The sequence below is a fragment of the Alosa sapidissima genome, chromosome 10, assembly GCF_018492685.1.
Source record: "Alosa sapidissima isolate fAloSap1 chromosome 10, fAloSap1.pri, whole genome shotgun sequence".
NCBI classification, from domain to species: Eukaryota; Metazoa; Chordata; class Actinopteri; order Clupeiformes; family Clupeidae; genus Alosa; species Alosa sapidissima.
The window spans coordinates 33,921,442-33,938,460 of NC_055966.1; the positions used below are offsets into that span (position 1 = coordinate 33,921,442).

General features: G+C 40.7%; 2 long non-coding RNA genes across 2 annotated transcripts in view; both read left to right on the top strand.

Annotated features, from left to right (window-relative positions):
* The window catches only part of LOC121720291, a 21,361-nt gene extending 5,248 nt beyond the window's left edge, over positions 1 to 16,113 (top strand). Inside the window, exons 3-5 of the long non-coding RNA XR_006034478.1 lie at positions 11,917 to 11,956; positions 12,411 to 12,444; positions 15,791 to 16,113. This is a non-coding gene — a long non-coding RNA (uncharacterized LOC121720291). The remainder of the gene's footprint in view (positions 1 to 11,916; positions 11,957 to 12,410; positions 12,445 to 15,790) is intronic.
* Positions 8,599 to 10,782, top strand: LOC121720304. The gene is made up of 2 exons (XR_006034494.1): positions 8,599 to 10,336; positions 10,699 to 10,782. It is a non-coding gene; the product is annotated as an uncharacterized LOC121720304 (long non-coding RNA).
* Positions 16,114 to 17,019: the final 906 nt, after the last annotated feature.

A 17,019-nucleotide genomic window follows, 5' to 3' on the forward strand; every position in this document is an offset into this window, starting at 1 on the left:
ATCATAGTTGCATGTGTCCCGCCCAATGTTGCGCTCATGCTTCATGTTGCTATTTGGTCTGGCCTCCTGGCTCCTCAGTATGTAAACACTTACGGTAGGCCTACAAAGTACCAAGGTTGGCAATGTTTCGCCTTGTTTTTAGACACACGATGCGCTATAAAGACGTCTCCTCTTCCCGCGGATTTTGCACAATCTCAGTGTAGAAAAGACTATTGAGAGGGAGAGGGGTGACAAAGCCACTATAAAGTCTCAGCAATGCAATGTGTCTAATGTGGTTTATTCTTTGTGCATAGTGGTGGGTCACTGAGGGATGGGGAGGGTGGGGGGGCACATACTGCCCTGCATATGTGACAGAGACATATTGATCTAGGGGAGATGAATTTCCTAAATCTAAGGGCTTATTAAAACAATGCCACTCAGTCAGATGTTTATTACCGGCTGGGCATTGAGGAATGTTGTTATTAAGCAGGCCGTGTAAATCATCGCTGACTGAATGCCACGCACCTCCTCTCCTCTCCACGCACCTACTCTCCTCTGAATACCACGCACCTCCTCTTCTCTCCTCTCCTCTCCACGCACCTACTCTCCTCTGAATACCACGCACCTCCTCTTCTCTCCTCTCCATGCACCTCCTTTCCTCTCCACGCACCTCCTCTTCTCTCCTCTCCACGCACCTCCTCTTCTCTCCTCTCCACGCACCTCCTCTCCTCTCCATGCACCTCCTCTCCTCTCCACGCACCTACTCTGCTCTGAATACCACGCACCTCCTCTCCTCTTCTCTCCTCTCCACGCACCTACTCTCCTCTGAATGCCACGCACCTCCTCTCCTCTCCTCTCCGCGCACCTCCTCTCCTCTCCACGCACCTCCTCTCCTCTCCACGCACCTACTCTCCTCTGAATACCACGCACCTCCTCTTCTCTCCTCTCCACGCACCTACTCTGCTCTGAATACCACGCACCTCCTCTTCTCTCCTCTCCACGCACCTCCTCTCCTCTCCACGCACCTACTCTCCTCTTCTCTCCTCTCCACGCACCTACTCTGCTCTGAATGCCACGCACCTCCTCTCCTCTCCATGCACCTACTCTCCTCTGAATACCACGCACCTCCTCTTCTCTCCTCTCCACGCACCTCCTCTTCTCTCCTCTCCACGCACCTCCTCTCCTCTCCTCTCCACGCACCTACTCTCCTCTGAATACCACGCACCTCCTCTTCTCTCCTCTCCACGCACCTCCTCTCCTCTCCACGCACCTCCTCTCCTCTCCACGCACCTACTCTGCTCTGAATACCACGCACCTCCTCTTCTCTCCTCTCCACGCACCTCCTCTTCTCTCCTCTCCACGCACCTCCTCTCCTCTCCACGCACCTCCTCTCCTCTCCACGCACCTCCTCTTCTCTCCTCTCCACGCACCTCCTCTTCTCTCCTCTCCATGCACCTCCTTTCCTCTCCTCTCCTCTGGTCTCGTCTGAGGAAATGATGCATCCGTCACAAAGTCTGATCACTGCCGCCCTGTTTTCGACGCTGCAGGGAAATGGCACGGGGTCCAAATGTCAAAGGGAAATAAGGACACACACATGCATGCAAACCCATGTACACAGAAGAAGCACACACATACACACACAAAAACACACACACAAAAAAATATATATTTTTGCGTTTACTCACACATATGACTCAAACACTCTTTTCAACTGCATCAATACAGACACACAAACACACAGAACCTGTTTCGGCAACATTTCTTCTGACTGAGGGGACTGCCATTTTCATCCTACCGAAAACAGATTATTGAGTCTAATGGAGGGAAAGATGTGGCCATGAACTAAACAAATAATAAATAAATAAATAAACAAACAAGCAAGCTCTCTGGTGCTACAGCTCAAGTTCAATGTACTGTACCTCTCTCCCTCCCTCTCTCTCTCTCTCTCCCTCCCTCCCTCCCTCCCTCTCTCTCTCCCTCCCTCTCTCTCTCTCCCTCTCTCTCTCTCCCTCCCTCACTCTTTCTTTCTATCTGACACGTTCACTTTATGGAGTTTCCTCAAGTTCAATGTAACTCTCTCTCACTTTCTCTTTCTCTTTCTCTCTCTCTCTCTCTCTCTCTCTCTTTCTCTCTCTCTCTCTCTCTCCCACCTTCCATCTGTCCTTGGCAGCTATATCTGACACGTTCACTTTATGGAGTTTCCTTGGCTGCAGTGTGTTGATGTTCATTCCCCATGGAGGTTAACCGTAATTCAGCAATGGGAGTTCACAGACTGAGTCACTCAGTCATAGTGTTAATTTTGTCACCTATTTTTAATTTAGTCTTAGTCTTAGTCTTGTGACGAAATGTCCTTTTTAGTCTTTGTCATATTTAGTCATTCAAATATCATTTTTGTTAGTCAAGTTTTAGTCAACTAAAAGTCTCGTCATTTTAGTCTTGTTTTAGTCAAAAGAAAACTAAAGCTATCTTAGTCTTTTTTTATAACAAATTATTTCATTCAGTCAGTATGTTTACATGCACAGGTAAGTCGAGCTACAGTTATAGCTCGGCTGGGATTTGACCATAGACAGTAAAAGATTTGACTGGACCACTGTCATGATCTTCGTAGACCAGTGTTTCACAAAGTGTGGTCCGGGGAGCACTGGTGGTCCGCAAGCTATCCCAAGTGGTCCACGAGCAGACGTGGTAAAATATAATATAGATGAGTTGTTTGCAATATTGAACCAACTTGTATGTAAATTCAAACAGTTCTACAACACTGTCTATGTCAGATATGGCAGTTTAAATCATACGAATCCTCTGACACAATTAAGCAAAGTGCAAAGACAATAAGCAAGGTGGTTCAGTGAGTATTGTGTAGGCTAATATACTGCTAGGTCTATTTTTAATTGTTTTTTAGCTAGGTGGTCCGTGTGTTTCTTTTTTATTGATTAGTTAAGTGGTCCTTCATCTGAAAAAGTTTGAGAAACACTGTCTTAGACTCAAGTATGAATGTTTACTCCGCCACGCTAGATGGCGATATGCGCCCAAACGCAACACAAACTCTCCATCTTAGCTAACTTGCTAGCGAACTTTCCATATTAGCTTACTTGCTAGCAAACTTTGCATCATCAGTGTAACTAGTTAAATAGTTGACATTACTTGCTGAAAATTTTCGTATGGACATTCTGGGGGATGTCAATTTGTATATGTATGAGAGAAGCTTCAACTTCTGGGTATGTAGCATTGTGGCATAAAGCCTAGGTAGTTAGCTTGCTAACTCTGGCAGAAATCTCTGGTGTTCTTGTTCCATGTAGTTTCGTACAGGGTTGCAGCAGAGAATGTCTAGTTGCAGCAACAGCACGTAGACTAGCCTACAGGAAAGCTGCTGCGCATGAACCATGAACTCATTCGGAATAAAAAACGTGAAAACGTAACAGCTATTCTGGCTTCTCATTTTTTAGACGAAAATGAAGAGAGATTTTATCTTAGTTTTTATTTCATGCAAAACATTTTAGTCTCGTCTTTTTTCGTCAACAATAATGCATCTTAAGATAGTCTTAGTCAGTGTTTCAGGACATTAGTGCAGTCTTGTCATCGTCTCGTCTTAGTCATGGAAAAAAAGGTTGTTGACGAACATTTTTTCTCTAGTCTCGTCTGACGAAATTAACACTACTCAGTCATTACATAATGTTCTGTGCTGAGCTTGCCTTTGACTGAGCTTGCCTTTTTCTGGTGCCATTTAACAATTTTAGGATTTGTTTTTTGTGTGTGTGTCTGTGTGTGTGTGTTTTAAGTAGAGACAGAAATTAAAAATGAAAATACTAAAGGACTAGGTGATAAAAGTGAGAGGATTAGACTATTAATAATATTGATCAGGTGAGCAACGTTCCAGGAGAAATTTGTGTTGCTTGTTTGCTATTCCAGATATCTGTTCTCCTTTCTATAATAAACCTGCGGAAAAACTGAGGACACACACTCACTTAAAGGAACCGTATGTAAGAAATGTATTTCAATTAATAATTAAATGGCCCTGATATGTCACTAGACATTAAGAAGTCATGTTTATTTCAAATACTTTTATCACTGACAACAGTAGTCCGGCCAGGATATTGTAATTTAAAAAGTGAAGTTGCAACCCTCAACTGATGTTGATGTTGTGTTTTGTCATGTCATGTTATGTTTTGGCCTGATGCGCCACCCTCCACCTATCTACTAATCACAAAGTCAGTAGTGTTTCGCCATCGGGGTTGGCAACCTTGAGTCAGGGGGGAGGGGGAGGGGATACACCGCTCTACAGTAATTTGAAAGTGATTGCAGTACCAGTTTTGGCCACAATCTTACATATGGTTCCTTTAAAGAGAGACAGACAGCCACACACACAAACACATTCAGACACACTCCTGACACACACACACACACACACACACACACTCAGACACACACATACAGACACACACACACACACACACACACACACACACACACACACACACATACAGACACACACATTGGGAAAGCGGAAGAGCCAGAATCGACAGGGGCTGGTTTTGAGCCGAGAACATATTGTGACATTTCTCTGCTCATTTTAGGGATTGCATTTTAAAGGTCATCTGAAGACAACAGATTAGCCATCTTTCCTTTAAAAATGGCATGCATGGGTTTTTGACCCGTCTTAAGTATGTCTGCATGTCATTAGACACGTCCTCATTAGGGCAAAGCCTACCCAAGGTCAAAGTTCATTGTGTGACTTTTCTTGAACAATTATTGGGGTACAAATAGCAGAACTAGAAATGACTACAGCGTAAAGCCAGATTTTTCTTTACGTATTCTCTTTTTTGGTCTGCCATCTGTTTACTTTTAACAGCCACGTGAATCCTAATTGCTTTACAGTAATTATGTCCATTTGAACAAGATGCCATTCTATGTTTAGATGTGGACAGGAAAATGTATTTTGGGTGGACATTAACACTATGAAAATATATTTTGGGTGGACATTAACACTATGAAAATATCCGGTAACACTTTATTTGAAGGGGTCTACATAAGGGTGACATGTAACCGTCATAAGAATGACATGACACATGTCATGTACATTAATGACACAGTTTTGATGTTTATGACTGTTGTCATAATGTGTCATTCGGTTTTTGGAATGTCAAGTTGACATTGTTTGGGTGTCATCATTATGACAACTTGAGATTAGCCAAGATGACATTATTTGACGGGTCTTTATCATGACAACTTGACATTAGCCAAGAAAATGTAACCCATTTACAATATTGTCATGACGACTTGACATAACCAAGAAAGAAATGCAAGGTGTTTGGCATGATATTGTCATGACAACTTGACATATAACTGTGTTTGGCCTGACTTATCTTCTAGGTTTGTAAAGTGAAGGGCCTGAACAATTGACTGTCATGACACCATTATAATTGTGTCATGAATACTTTCCTTGACCTCAACTACAGTGGTACAGTTTTGACTTGTCATTAAGCTGTCACAAAGAACTATTACACACCAAAATAGTTTCCTGACAGTGTCATGAATTGTCATGACAACTTGACATAATTGTTTAATTATTACATGAACAAGTTCATATAACTGTGTTTGGCCTCACTTATCTTCTAGGTTTGTGAAGTGATGGGCCTGAACAATTGGCTGTCATGACGCCATTATAAATTGGTCATGAATACTTTTCTTGACCTCAACTACAGTGGTACAGTTTTGACTTGTCATTAAGCTGTCACAAATAACTATTACACCAAAATAGTTTCCTGACAGTGTCATGAATACTTACCTTTGACCTAAAGTACAGTGAACCATCTGAGATGTTTCCTGAACATGTCATTAAGTGTCACTACACTATCATGTAGGTCCTATTTCTGTACATTTTACATTTCTGGAACATTGAGTCTAATTTCAACTATAATGACAACAAATACTATACTCAGTCATGACTTAAGAGTTTATTTCAGCAATGCATTTTGCAAAACCATAATACATGGACATGTTACCATGCCAGCTAACCTAACTGTGCATGTGGAACATGCATTCAACTATTCACATACTAGTCTTTAAGCACCATTTCATTGCCATCATTTCTGCAGCTTTTTCAAATCATGCACGAGTCTACCCAACACACCATTACGATGACGGATTCCTAACCAGTAGTACCATTCAATCATTTTAAGGTGTGTTTTGAGGGACTCGATTCCCCCTGAGACGCCATATTTGTCTGTATAAGGGGCACTTATTTTAATGTAGAGTGAAGTGCTGCCTTTCTAAGGAACTTTTCACAAGAGGAGTAGACAAATGAAAGTACCAAAATAGTTTACCCAGAACATATAGCCGGCATTTATTAAACATCAAATATCAAACAGTATGACCTTGTTTTTCTTTTCTGTCCTTTTAGTTGTGAAAATCAGTATTTCTCTTAGTTTTCAACCTTTTAAACACATGTTGAGAAAAATATAAAGTGAAATGACCTCAGAGCTCTGATAAAATAACCCCAAAATAATAATAAGTCCATCTACCTGGGTAGTATGTTTTTTTTTTAAGTGGTGAGATTTCGCGCTTATCTGTAGGCTATGATGAAATGAAGAAATATTGAGTAGAAGCAGTTCATGTCGCAGGCAAGATGATCATTCGCGCCCTCTGCTCTTCTGCCTCCCGTGTCCAATGGCGAATTTGTCCAATGGAACACTCTCAAATCATGCATCCAAACAAAAAAACAACCTGCATAGCAGGGCAACAATTCAATTCAATTACTCTCTCGATACATTTTAGCAGATCTGGAAATATAACTCATATTTATGAACTGTAGTAGCTTATTCTTATTTTTAATCAATACATTCACTACATAGCCTACATGAAACTTCAGCACTAGCATATCACGTTGTTAACATGGCTTCAACATAGCATGAAATAGCACTTCAAATCATTAAACTCTCTGGGGAAAGTATTCATGACACAATTATAATGGTGTCATGTCAATCAATTATTCTGGCCCACCACTTCACGAACCTAGAAGATGAGTCAGGCCAAACACAGTTATATGTCAATTTTGCATTTCTTTCTTAGCTAATGTCAAGTTGTCATGACAACGGTTTACATTTTCTTGGCTAATGTCAAGTTGTCATGACAGAGACACCCTCAAATAATGTCATCTTGCCTAATGTCAAGTTGTTATAATGATTACACCCAAACAATGTCAACTTGACATTCCAAAAACCGAATGACACTTAATGACAACAGTCATAAACATCAATACTATGTCATTAGTGTGAATGACATGTGTCATGAAATTCTTATGACGGTTACATGTCACCCTTGTGTAGACCCCTTCAAATAAAGTGTTACCAAATATCCTTTAGCAATGAACAGCAGATAATTCCAATACTAACTGAGAGAATGTTGACTTTGATATTAATGAAGCACATACTGTATGTTCTCAGACATCTCCTTTCAGTGCTTCCAGCTCCCTGTGGAATGATCTCTCTGGGGTATTAGTAAAGGCTGGGCCTTGTTTGAAATGCTCGCCTGTGATTTGTCTGCAGTGTGCATGTGCGTGTGTGTGTGTGTGTGTGTGTGTGTGTGCGTGTGTGTGCGTGCGTGCGTGCGTGTGTGTGTGTGTGTGCAGCATGCAGCATGAGCATGGTTTGCTTTTGTTTCTGAAGCATGAATCCACGCCAAATAAAGTAGCTCCTCTAAGCCTCTGGCATACACAGCGCAGCACACCACACCACGCCACACCTCAGCCAACGCTGGCAAAGCACAGTCGACGCGCACCACGCTGCCTCTCTAAGCCACACTTAAACTTGTCTGTCTCCGGACAGCATCCCTGAATAGACATCAGACACACCGCAAATGTGCTTTTCCAGTATCACAAGCCAGAGTGTCATTGAACGCCTGGGTGCTGGTGTTCCTTAGCATCACTGTTTTGAGAGTAAAATGAGCTTTTCTCACTATTCACTGCACCACACAATGTACCTTTTATGTTGAGTGTGTACCTTAACTGAGGTTATTATTATACTATTATGATTGGCTTAATCACGTTCAAAGCCGTTGTAAAACCCAGCACAAACATACAGGACACCTTGACCACATTTCATTATATATTACTGCGCTACAACAACTCGATACAAAAGTTAAAGTAATTGCATCTTGACATTGCTTGGCAACAATTCTGAAAGAGGAAATATATTTTTTGGTAGAAGAATGATTATCTATGAATAATTTGTTACTATCTCTCGTTGCTATGCCTTTATTTTATGAAATTTTGGCAGATATATGTAGTAACCATTTTAGAAAAGCAATAAGCCACTCACTGATTTTAGAACAGCTTGCGTGTTGTGCCTAACAACGCCCCTTAGCTGTTCTGAAATCAATGTAACCTACGGCCTCTCGGGACTTACTGCTTAATTATTGCAGCCTGGATGTGACACCTTCTCTTTTCTCGGGGGAGGATCCGGAAGGGAGCACGGGGCGGGGATCGAACCCGGGTCGCCGGCATACGGTGCAGGTGCCCCAGCCAGTTGCGCCACTGCTGGGGCCTATTGGGTTGCTATCCTCCCCCACCTTTTTTATGCAGCCCTTGCCACTTAATCTACTAAACCCCTCTTCTACTGCACTTTTTACCCCCCCCCCCCCATTAATGCACAAATAGGCTGACACCAGACATAATTTCACTGCATTTCTTACTTCCAGTAACTATATGCATGTGACAATAAACTTCCTTGTATCCTTGTATCCTTGTATCTTGTATTGAGATGTAGTTGCACAGTATTTTTCCTCTTATTAGTAAATATGCTACAGTAGCTATTAATAAGTGTATTGCTAAAGTAAATACACTGTAATACTGTAGCCTACTACATTCATTGCGTTGATGGATAGTGTCTGTATTAATTCATTGTCAGACAGTTAAGCTGACATGCTTTTTGTTCTCAGTGATTATAAAAAAGATTATGACTTTGCATGATGTTTAAGGGACCTAATAATATAAGGAAGGTAACATAGCCTCTCTAAAACAATTAGCCACTTCTTAATTATGAACCAATAGAGATCTAACTTTTTAATGACATATTGCATGTTGATTTATGTGTGTGAGAACTGTTTACCTAGAGCTGTGTACATAATTGCCACCATGTCTAAATCACTCACATGCAATTATGTGCAAATATGAATTGAGGTGGGAAAAATGATTTTAGGGAGAAAATTACAGTGTAAAGTGTTCAGTGGCAAACCTGTAACTGAAATGGAAAATATCAGAGAAGAGCTATTCCATTTATCTTTCATATTCTTTTATTGTCTGTTTATTACGGTGGCCGAGAAGGGCCATAACACATGCAAACGCCACAACAAATGCATATTCATAAAACAATTACATATTCATAAAACACCTCCAAATTCATAAAACACCAACATCGATTTCACAACACGTGTGCTACAAATGACAAAAACATCTGCATATTCAGAAAACGCCTGCAAATTTTGAAAACATTTGCATCGATTTTACCTCACGTATGCTGCAAATATTCACAACACGAGCAAACGAGGTTAACGACATGCAAGTTGAAAAGACGACAACGGAAATGTTTCCAGAGGGACCATAATCAGTGAAGACCTGCTTCCGGTTGGCGCTTCTTTTTTATGAATGCGGTTGAACGTGCTATTTTCTCCCGTCCTTTAATAACTAACGTTACAAGAGGTAAGTGAGTTTGCGCTTTTATTATGACAGACTTGTCTATGTGCTCTGATACCGAAGTGGTTTTGTGTATTTTTAACATATTAAGGCATTGTATTGTAAGGCATAGTGCTAACGTATTAGTCCATGCAGATAAATGTTAAACGTTCTGCAAACGTTGTTAGCTAAACGTTGTTAGCTGGCTAGCTCGCTCGCTCCTGGTTACTAATAGATGCATTACCGGCGTTATTACATGGTTGTCCTAAGCACTGTGCCCTTTTGCGCACCACTACTTTCGAAAATTGTCACTGTCACATCGTATGTATGTAAACTCTGATTTCATGGTGCAAGTTCGTGCAGATATGAGCACCTTGCTCCTTCACCATTTCCCGCTACTGGGACTCTGGCACTAACGTTACCTCTTGGTTAAATCGCTAATGTATCAGCTTAGCATCATGTCGCCAGGGCTCTCTCTTAACAATAAAACAATTTAAAAATGCCATGTTAATGCAAGAGTATGCCTGATATCTGAACTATTTATTTATTTATTTATTTCTCAGATTGAAATGTTCTGCCCGTTTTGTGGTGTGAAAATGGGGGACGCTCCCAAGTTTTGCCCGTCGTGTGGCAAGAATGTGGGGTTTCTTGCGGAGCGTCCATCCACATCAAGTGAAGGCCGTGGGCCTACAAGTAACATTCCCTTAGATTAGATTAGATTAGATTAGATTAGATTAGATTAGATTCAACTTTATTGTAATTTAGCAGAGTACAGACACAGAGCCAATGAAATGCAGTTTACATCCAATCAGTAGTGCAAATAAGCATTAAATTCCAAAGTGCAGGTTGAGTACAGTATTCTGTGCAGTTATGTAGATGCAGTTATGAGAGATTAATTATGTGCAACAGTGTATAGTTAGATCAATACAACTCTTCCAGATGTTTTAGCTGTCAGCAAGGCGACAATTTATCAACCAATCAATAGTCGTAGCTATAATGCATCAGTGTATGTGTGTGTGTGTGTGTGTGTGTGTGTGTGTGTGTGTGTGTGTTAGTGAATGAGACACATATCCCAGGAAAGGCATTCATGAGGTTCAGGGAAATTAAAGAGCAAGAGAGGAGGACCTTTTCAAAGGCTAGAAAGAAACCAAACATTTCGGTGAAGGCAAGTCAATATGGAGGTTTAAGGTTGTAATGTGGCTATTACACACAGTAGTCTTAATCATGTTTGTTTTTCTTTTTTTTCTCTTCTTTTCTGATTTCTATAGATTTCAATTGGCATAATGACCAGAACAAAATGGGTTAAAAGCTCTAAGAGGGAAAACAATGCCATTAAATGTTGAACCCCCATGGTCATCAAAAGAAATTTTGCCAGCTGCTATAAAAAAACAGCGAGATTTTAATCAAGACATGATGTTCGATGGAGAATATGTCCTGGTCTATCCTGATGGCACTCAGGTACAAAATATACCAGGCACAGACAGACCTTTTGTTCTTGAGCAATATAAAGAAGCCATTGGCAAAGCCTACCAAAGGATTACGCTCTACATCTGCCCCCTTCAGGATTTGAGTAAGTGTAGTACATATATGTAAAATAATAACGATAATAATTAGGGCTGATGAAATAACATGTTAATTTCGATTAATTAATTACAGAAAGAATAACACATTAAAATGCATTTGACCCAGTGCAGTCTGGCTACAGTGACTGAAAGAGGCAGATGAGAAAGCACTGCTTTCAATAAAAGCAACGTAAAAGCAAAATAAAAAAAACGTCCAGACCACTCCTGTTTACAGGAGCATCAATCTACTATTTCTGCAGTAACTTCACACATTACATTTCCGTTTTCACTTGTAGGCTATGCTGCTTTTCTGTGTTGTTTTTCCTACTGTTTAGAAATCTTTTTGTCTACGTGAATTGCTCTATTTCTTATCCTGGACTGCCACCTACTGGATAGAAAAGGCAAAAACTTAGTAATTGTGTGAATAAAAATCTACATGTTTGAATGGCCAAAAAAGGACTAGTCATGGGGGGGGAATACCCTTTTTACTGTCTATGGGTTGGGTAGCCTGATGCATGTGATTAATTTACATTAATTAATCACAGAGTATATAATTAATGACATTGTTTTTATCGGTTGACAGCCCTAGTAATAATAACAATTGCTAATTGGTGGTAATTGACTGAGTCCTCAATGGGATTCAAGCTGGTTGTAAAATTGCCATATACTTTGGATATATCTAGCCTAATAATCATTGTCTCTTTTTCCAAGGTCATGGAGATGACTCATTTGATAGTCTTCCAGTGGAAATGTAAGTTTCACCCGCCATTTCGAGAACTGTGCTAGATATTTTTGAATATCCTCTGACTAGTTGAATAACCTCTGACTAGTTCTACTTATTGTTAATATGCAATGTGAACGCTAGCCTTGGGGGAGGGCACCTCTGCAGGTTAATTTAACAGGCAACTGCTACAACATTGTGTGTCTGCCCCAATTCTGATAGAGTGGGGGCAATAATTTTACCGTGGGCGCCTACCATGGCAAAATCAATGTAGAGGAAACACTGTGGTATAAGGAATAGATCAAGCATGTTGTGCTCTGTATAGCATATGGACAATTATTTATTCTGATTGAAATTAAATTATTCAAATTATTTGTATGTTTTAGGTCTCCAACAACATGTATGTCTAGAACCATTCTGTTCTCCAAAACAATGACACTAAAACAATTTATTCTAAATCATTTGTAATTATTTGTATTTTAAGGTCAACAACATCATCCCCCTCATCTAATCAAGAAGTATGTAATATCTTTTAATGTAGTAAACTTGAATGTGTTGTCTTTTTCCCTGTTCATTTTATTTATGTGATGTCATTTCACAATTAATTCATAACAGTAGGCCTATACAATTAAATTGAATTGCAAATTGAATACTCTTGACGTAGCCTAGGCTATAGTTTATAATTAAGATTAGAATGCAAACAACGTTAGGCTAATATCTTACGGATAATATTATTAATATCTGACTCAATACAGTTAGAGAACAGTGTATCTACATATGTTACATGTTTTTATCCAACAATACAAAAGAAAATCATGTATATTTTGTGTATATTTATCTAGTATTTATCAATTATTATCATATTCAATATGATATTGTTCAGAGCATAGTCGCTATGGACCCTTTCAAGAGAGTTCCATTATCAGCATCATAGTTGGCCCCACAAGACTTCCTTTTCAACATTCCATATGTTATCTTAATGCAGAGGAAGTAGATTGGGGCCCAAATAGAACGTTCAAGCATTGTTTTTGTTTTTATTTGCTCTGTTCTAGAATCTTTGGTCTATACATACCTGCCTCACTCAGCATAAACCATAGACTGTATATATAGAACTAGTTCTATATATACAGTCTATGGCATAAACATCAACTGAGGAGGCAGTAAACATTCCGGTTGTTATGGTAACCAGAACGGTCAATGTGTCAAATATTAATCAACACTATTCACAATCAATAAACAAGTAGTAACAAATAAATTTACAAATAAATAAAAGGTAGATTTGCTGAAACAGTTTCTCACCATTACAATTACATATGTTCAGGGCATTCTAGCAAGATAGCAAAACTACGCTACTAACAATTAACAGTTAGCATGAAAACAATCCCTAGATAGTTTCATAGTAGGCTCATTATCATCAGTGTAGTGTAAACCTACACACATACATACGTACAGACAGTAAAGGAGAGGTGTTCATCATTTTTAAGTGCCATTAAAATGTTAAAATAAACCCAAATACTCACATTTCCGATCATTCAGAGCCAGCTGTTGCTGTCACACCCGTTCGCATCTGTTCAGAGTTGTTCATCACTTTTAAGTGTCCCCTGGAAACACTTCCGTTGTGTTGTGAGTGCAGTTTGCAGCTCGTTTCTGTTTTCTAAATGATGTGCACGTGTTTTCAAATGAAGATGAAGATGTTTTCTTAAGTTGTTGGTGTTTTGTTGATTTGCATGTGTTTTGTTGATTTGCATGTGTTGTCATAAGTTGCATGTGTTATGGCCCTTCTCGGCCACCGTAGTTTATTGATTCGAAAAGATATGGACCCTTTCAACAATGAAAACAAAAACAATGCTTGAACGTTCTATTTGGGTCCCAATCTGGAAATGGTAGTGGATTACAGAAGGCAGCAGCAGAACTACAGTTACACCCCACTAATGATCAGCGGGCAACCTGTAGAGAGAGTCACACGTTTTAAATACCTTGGTGTCCACATTACTGAAGACTTAACATGGACTGTTAACACTCAATATGTTCTGAAAAAGTCCAGACAACGACTCTACTTCCTTCGTCAGCTAAGGAAATTCAAAGTTTCTACATCCATCATGAAGGCCTTCTACACTTCAGCGGTTGAGAGTGTTCTAACTGGTAGCATCATCACCTGGTATGGGAACTCCACAGTTAGAGATTGTAGTACTCTGCAGAGAGTAGTGCGCTCAGCTGAACGTACTATAAGAACTCAACTCCCTGCTCTACAAGATATCTATTCCAGAAGAGTACTCCTAAGAGCCCAAAAGATTCTGAAGGACTCTTCTCATCCTAACAATGGATTATTCCTACCGCTGAAATCAAGAAGACGCCTATGTAGTCACAAAGCCAGAACTGAGAGACTCAGGAGAAGTTTTTATCCCCAGGCCATCCGAACTCTGAACTCACACTATACTGACTTTGCACACATTCACTCCTCAGCACTCTCAAACATTTCCCAACTCTGAACTCACACTATACTGACTTTGCACTCATTCACTACTCAGCACTCATGACCCCCCCCCCCCCCCCCCCCCCCACACACACACACACACCTACAAGACTTTTAGCACTTTTACATCCCTCCATCCCAGACCTTTTATTTATTTTCTTATTTCATCACACGTCAAAACACACACACACACACACACACACACACATATCTGACTTTCTCCAACTTTTGCACATCTCCATAGAACTTTTTATTTATTATTTTTGATTTCTCCTCCATCTACCCATGTCCTTGATTTCCTAGCCTTTCTGCCCTCCCCCCCCCCCAACCCCCACCACACACACTTACATCATCACTGTCATCACTTCACATACATACAACACACTGCTTGCTACAGTAAGCCTCCTCTACATACTTGCTGCACACTGCCCCCCCCCCTACATACACAGCACATTGTCTTCAGGATCTTCTCCAACACACATCCTCTACATACTTACAGCACACTGCCCCCACCTACACACTACACACACACACACACAGTCACTGCTCCACTCCCCTCCCGCCCACACACACATCTTCACTGTCATCACTCACATACATCATACATACAGTACTCTGCTTGCAATAGTAAGTCCCTGCCCCCCCCCCCTACACACACATACACAGCACATTATTTCATCAGGAAGCTTCTCCAACACACATCCCCAACATACTTACAGCACACTGCCCCCCCCCCCCCCCCCCCCCAATACACAGCACATTGTCTCATGAGGAAGCTTCCCCAACACACATATTGCACACTGCCCTCTCCCCACATACACAGCACACTATCCCATCTCCCCTGTCATCCCCCCAACACACACACCAAGACCCCTGGCAGTTGGGTTAGCCCCTTGAGCCGTGGATCTGCCCAAGGTTTCTTCCTTGGTAAGGGAGTTTTTCCTTGCCCCTGTTGCTCTTGGGTGCTCCTTGTTGGTGCCCCCCACCCAATCCCAATCCTCCCCCACCTTTTTTATGCAGCCCTTGCCACTTAATCTACTAAACCCCTCTTCTACTGCACTCTTTACCCCCCCCCCCATTAATGCACAAATAGGCTGACACCAGACATAATTTCACTGCATTTCTTACTTCCAGTAACTATATGCATGTGACAATAAACTTCCTTGTATCCTTGTATCCTTGTATCTACTTCCTCTGCATTAAGATAACATATGGAATGTTGAAAAGGAAGTCTTGTGGGGCCAACTATGATGCTGATAATGGAACTCTCTTGAAAGGGTCCATATAAATATATAAAACTGGACTGTGGAGCTGAACATCTCTCAATCTAAAGCTTTTGTCTTATCCTTTCTTCTTGTCTTTTATTTCATTTTTTCTTTTTGATGCATGAGGTATATCCTTGTAGCTGTGCTACTTTGATGGGCGAACATTTCTTCAAAAGACTGATTCACTCCCAGCTTGAAATTAATTTCTGGAATCCACCTGAAAAGAGATTTCCTGGCATGGTCACAGATAGCACGCTGATCACAGCTCTTCAGAACTTGCATGCACAGTTGTATATGCATGCTCACACTCTCTCACACACACATAGAGAGAGAGAGAGCACTCTGCAAAAATGTGCACAGTGATCCTACAGACAGTGGAAAAGACCAGCGTTCCACTACATACATAATGCACAATGCCAACCATAGAAATAAACAGGAGAGTGAATGTGCTTGTGTACTTTTTTGTGTCTGTGCATGTTTGTGTGTGTATACATGCATATATTGTGTGTGTGTGTGCATGTGTGTGTGTGTATGCATGCATATATTGTGTGTGTGTGTGCATGTTTGTGTATGTATGCATGTATATATTGTGTGTGTGCATATGTGCTCCTGCCTGGCGATCTGTGTTAAGCAGATTAGGGGGCATTTTGATGTTACTGTAATGCAGTGCCTTTTTACCACCACTGGCAAGTGGCCGCACACGGCTCCCTCTGGTAATTAACAGACACACAAATACACAAATACACAAATGTATCACAAAGGTATAAATACAGTTCCCTCACAAAGCTACTATATTCCATTGAAATCCCTGTGTGCTGTCTGTGTAAAAATATGTCTGTGTGTGTGTGTGTGTGTGTGTGTGTGTGAATGCCATGCTTAGATACATGTGGCTCAAACAACAATGCAGATATTGTGACACAGTGCATCCTCTATGATGTACAGACATACACATAGAGATGACACATAACATAGTAAAACAATAAACAAGTGAACGCAATAAACAAGTGAACACAACAGGAACAATAGCAAAGCTAGTGAAATGTGTCAAATGTGAACATTTCAAAAACACATTTTATCCCAGTGCATTCATGGTTAGCACTTGAAGGGCAGGAAATGATCACAATAGGATTCGCAATGTATTTAAGGTGATTTATCCATCGTGTAAGATAACCCTCACAATGAGCCCGCCAGTGGGACTGTGTGTGTGTGTGTGTGTGTGTGTGAGAGAGAGAGAGAGAGAGAGAGAGAGAGTGTGGGAGTGTTGTTTATCACAGAATCTATTATAACCTTCTGTTGTCTTGTCCTGTGGGAGTGGGAGTACATTGTAAAAATGCTATTGATACAAATTTAAAGGT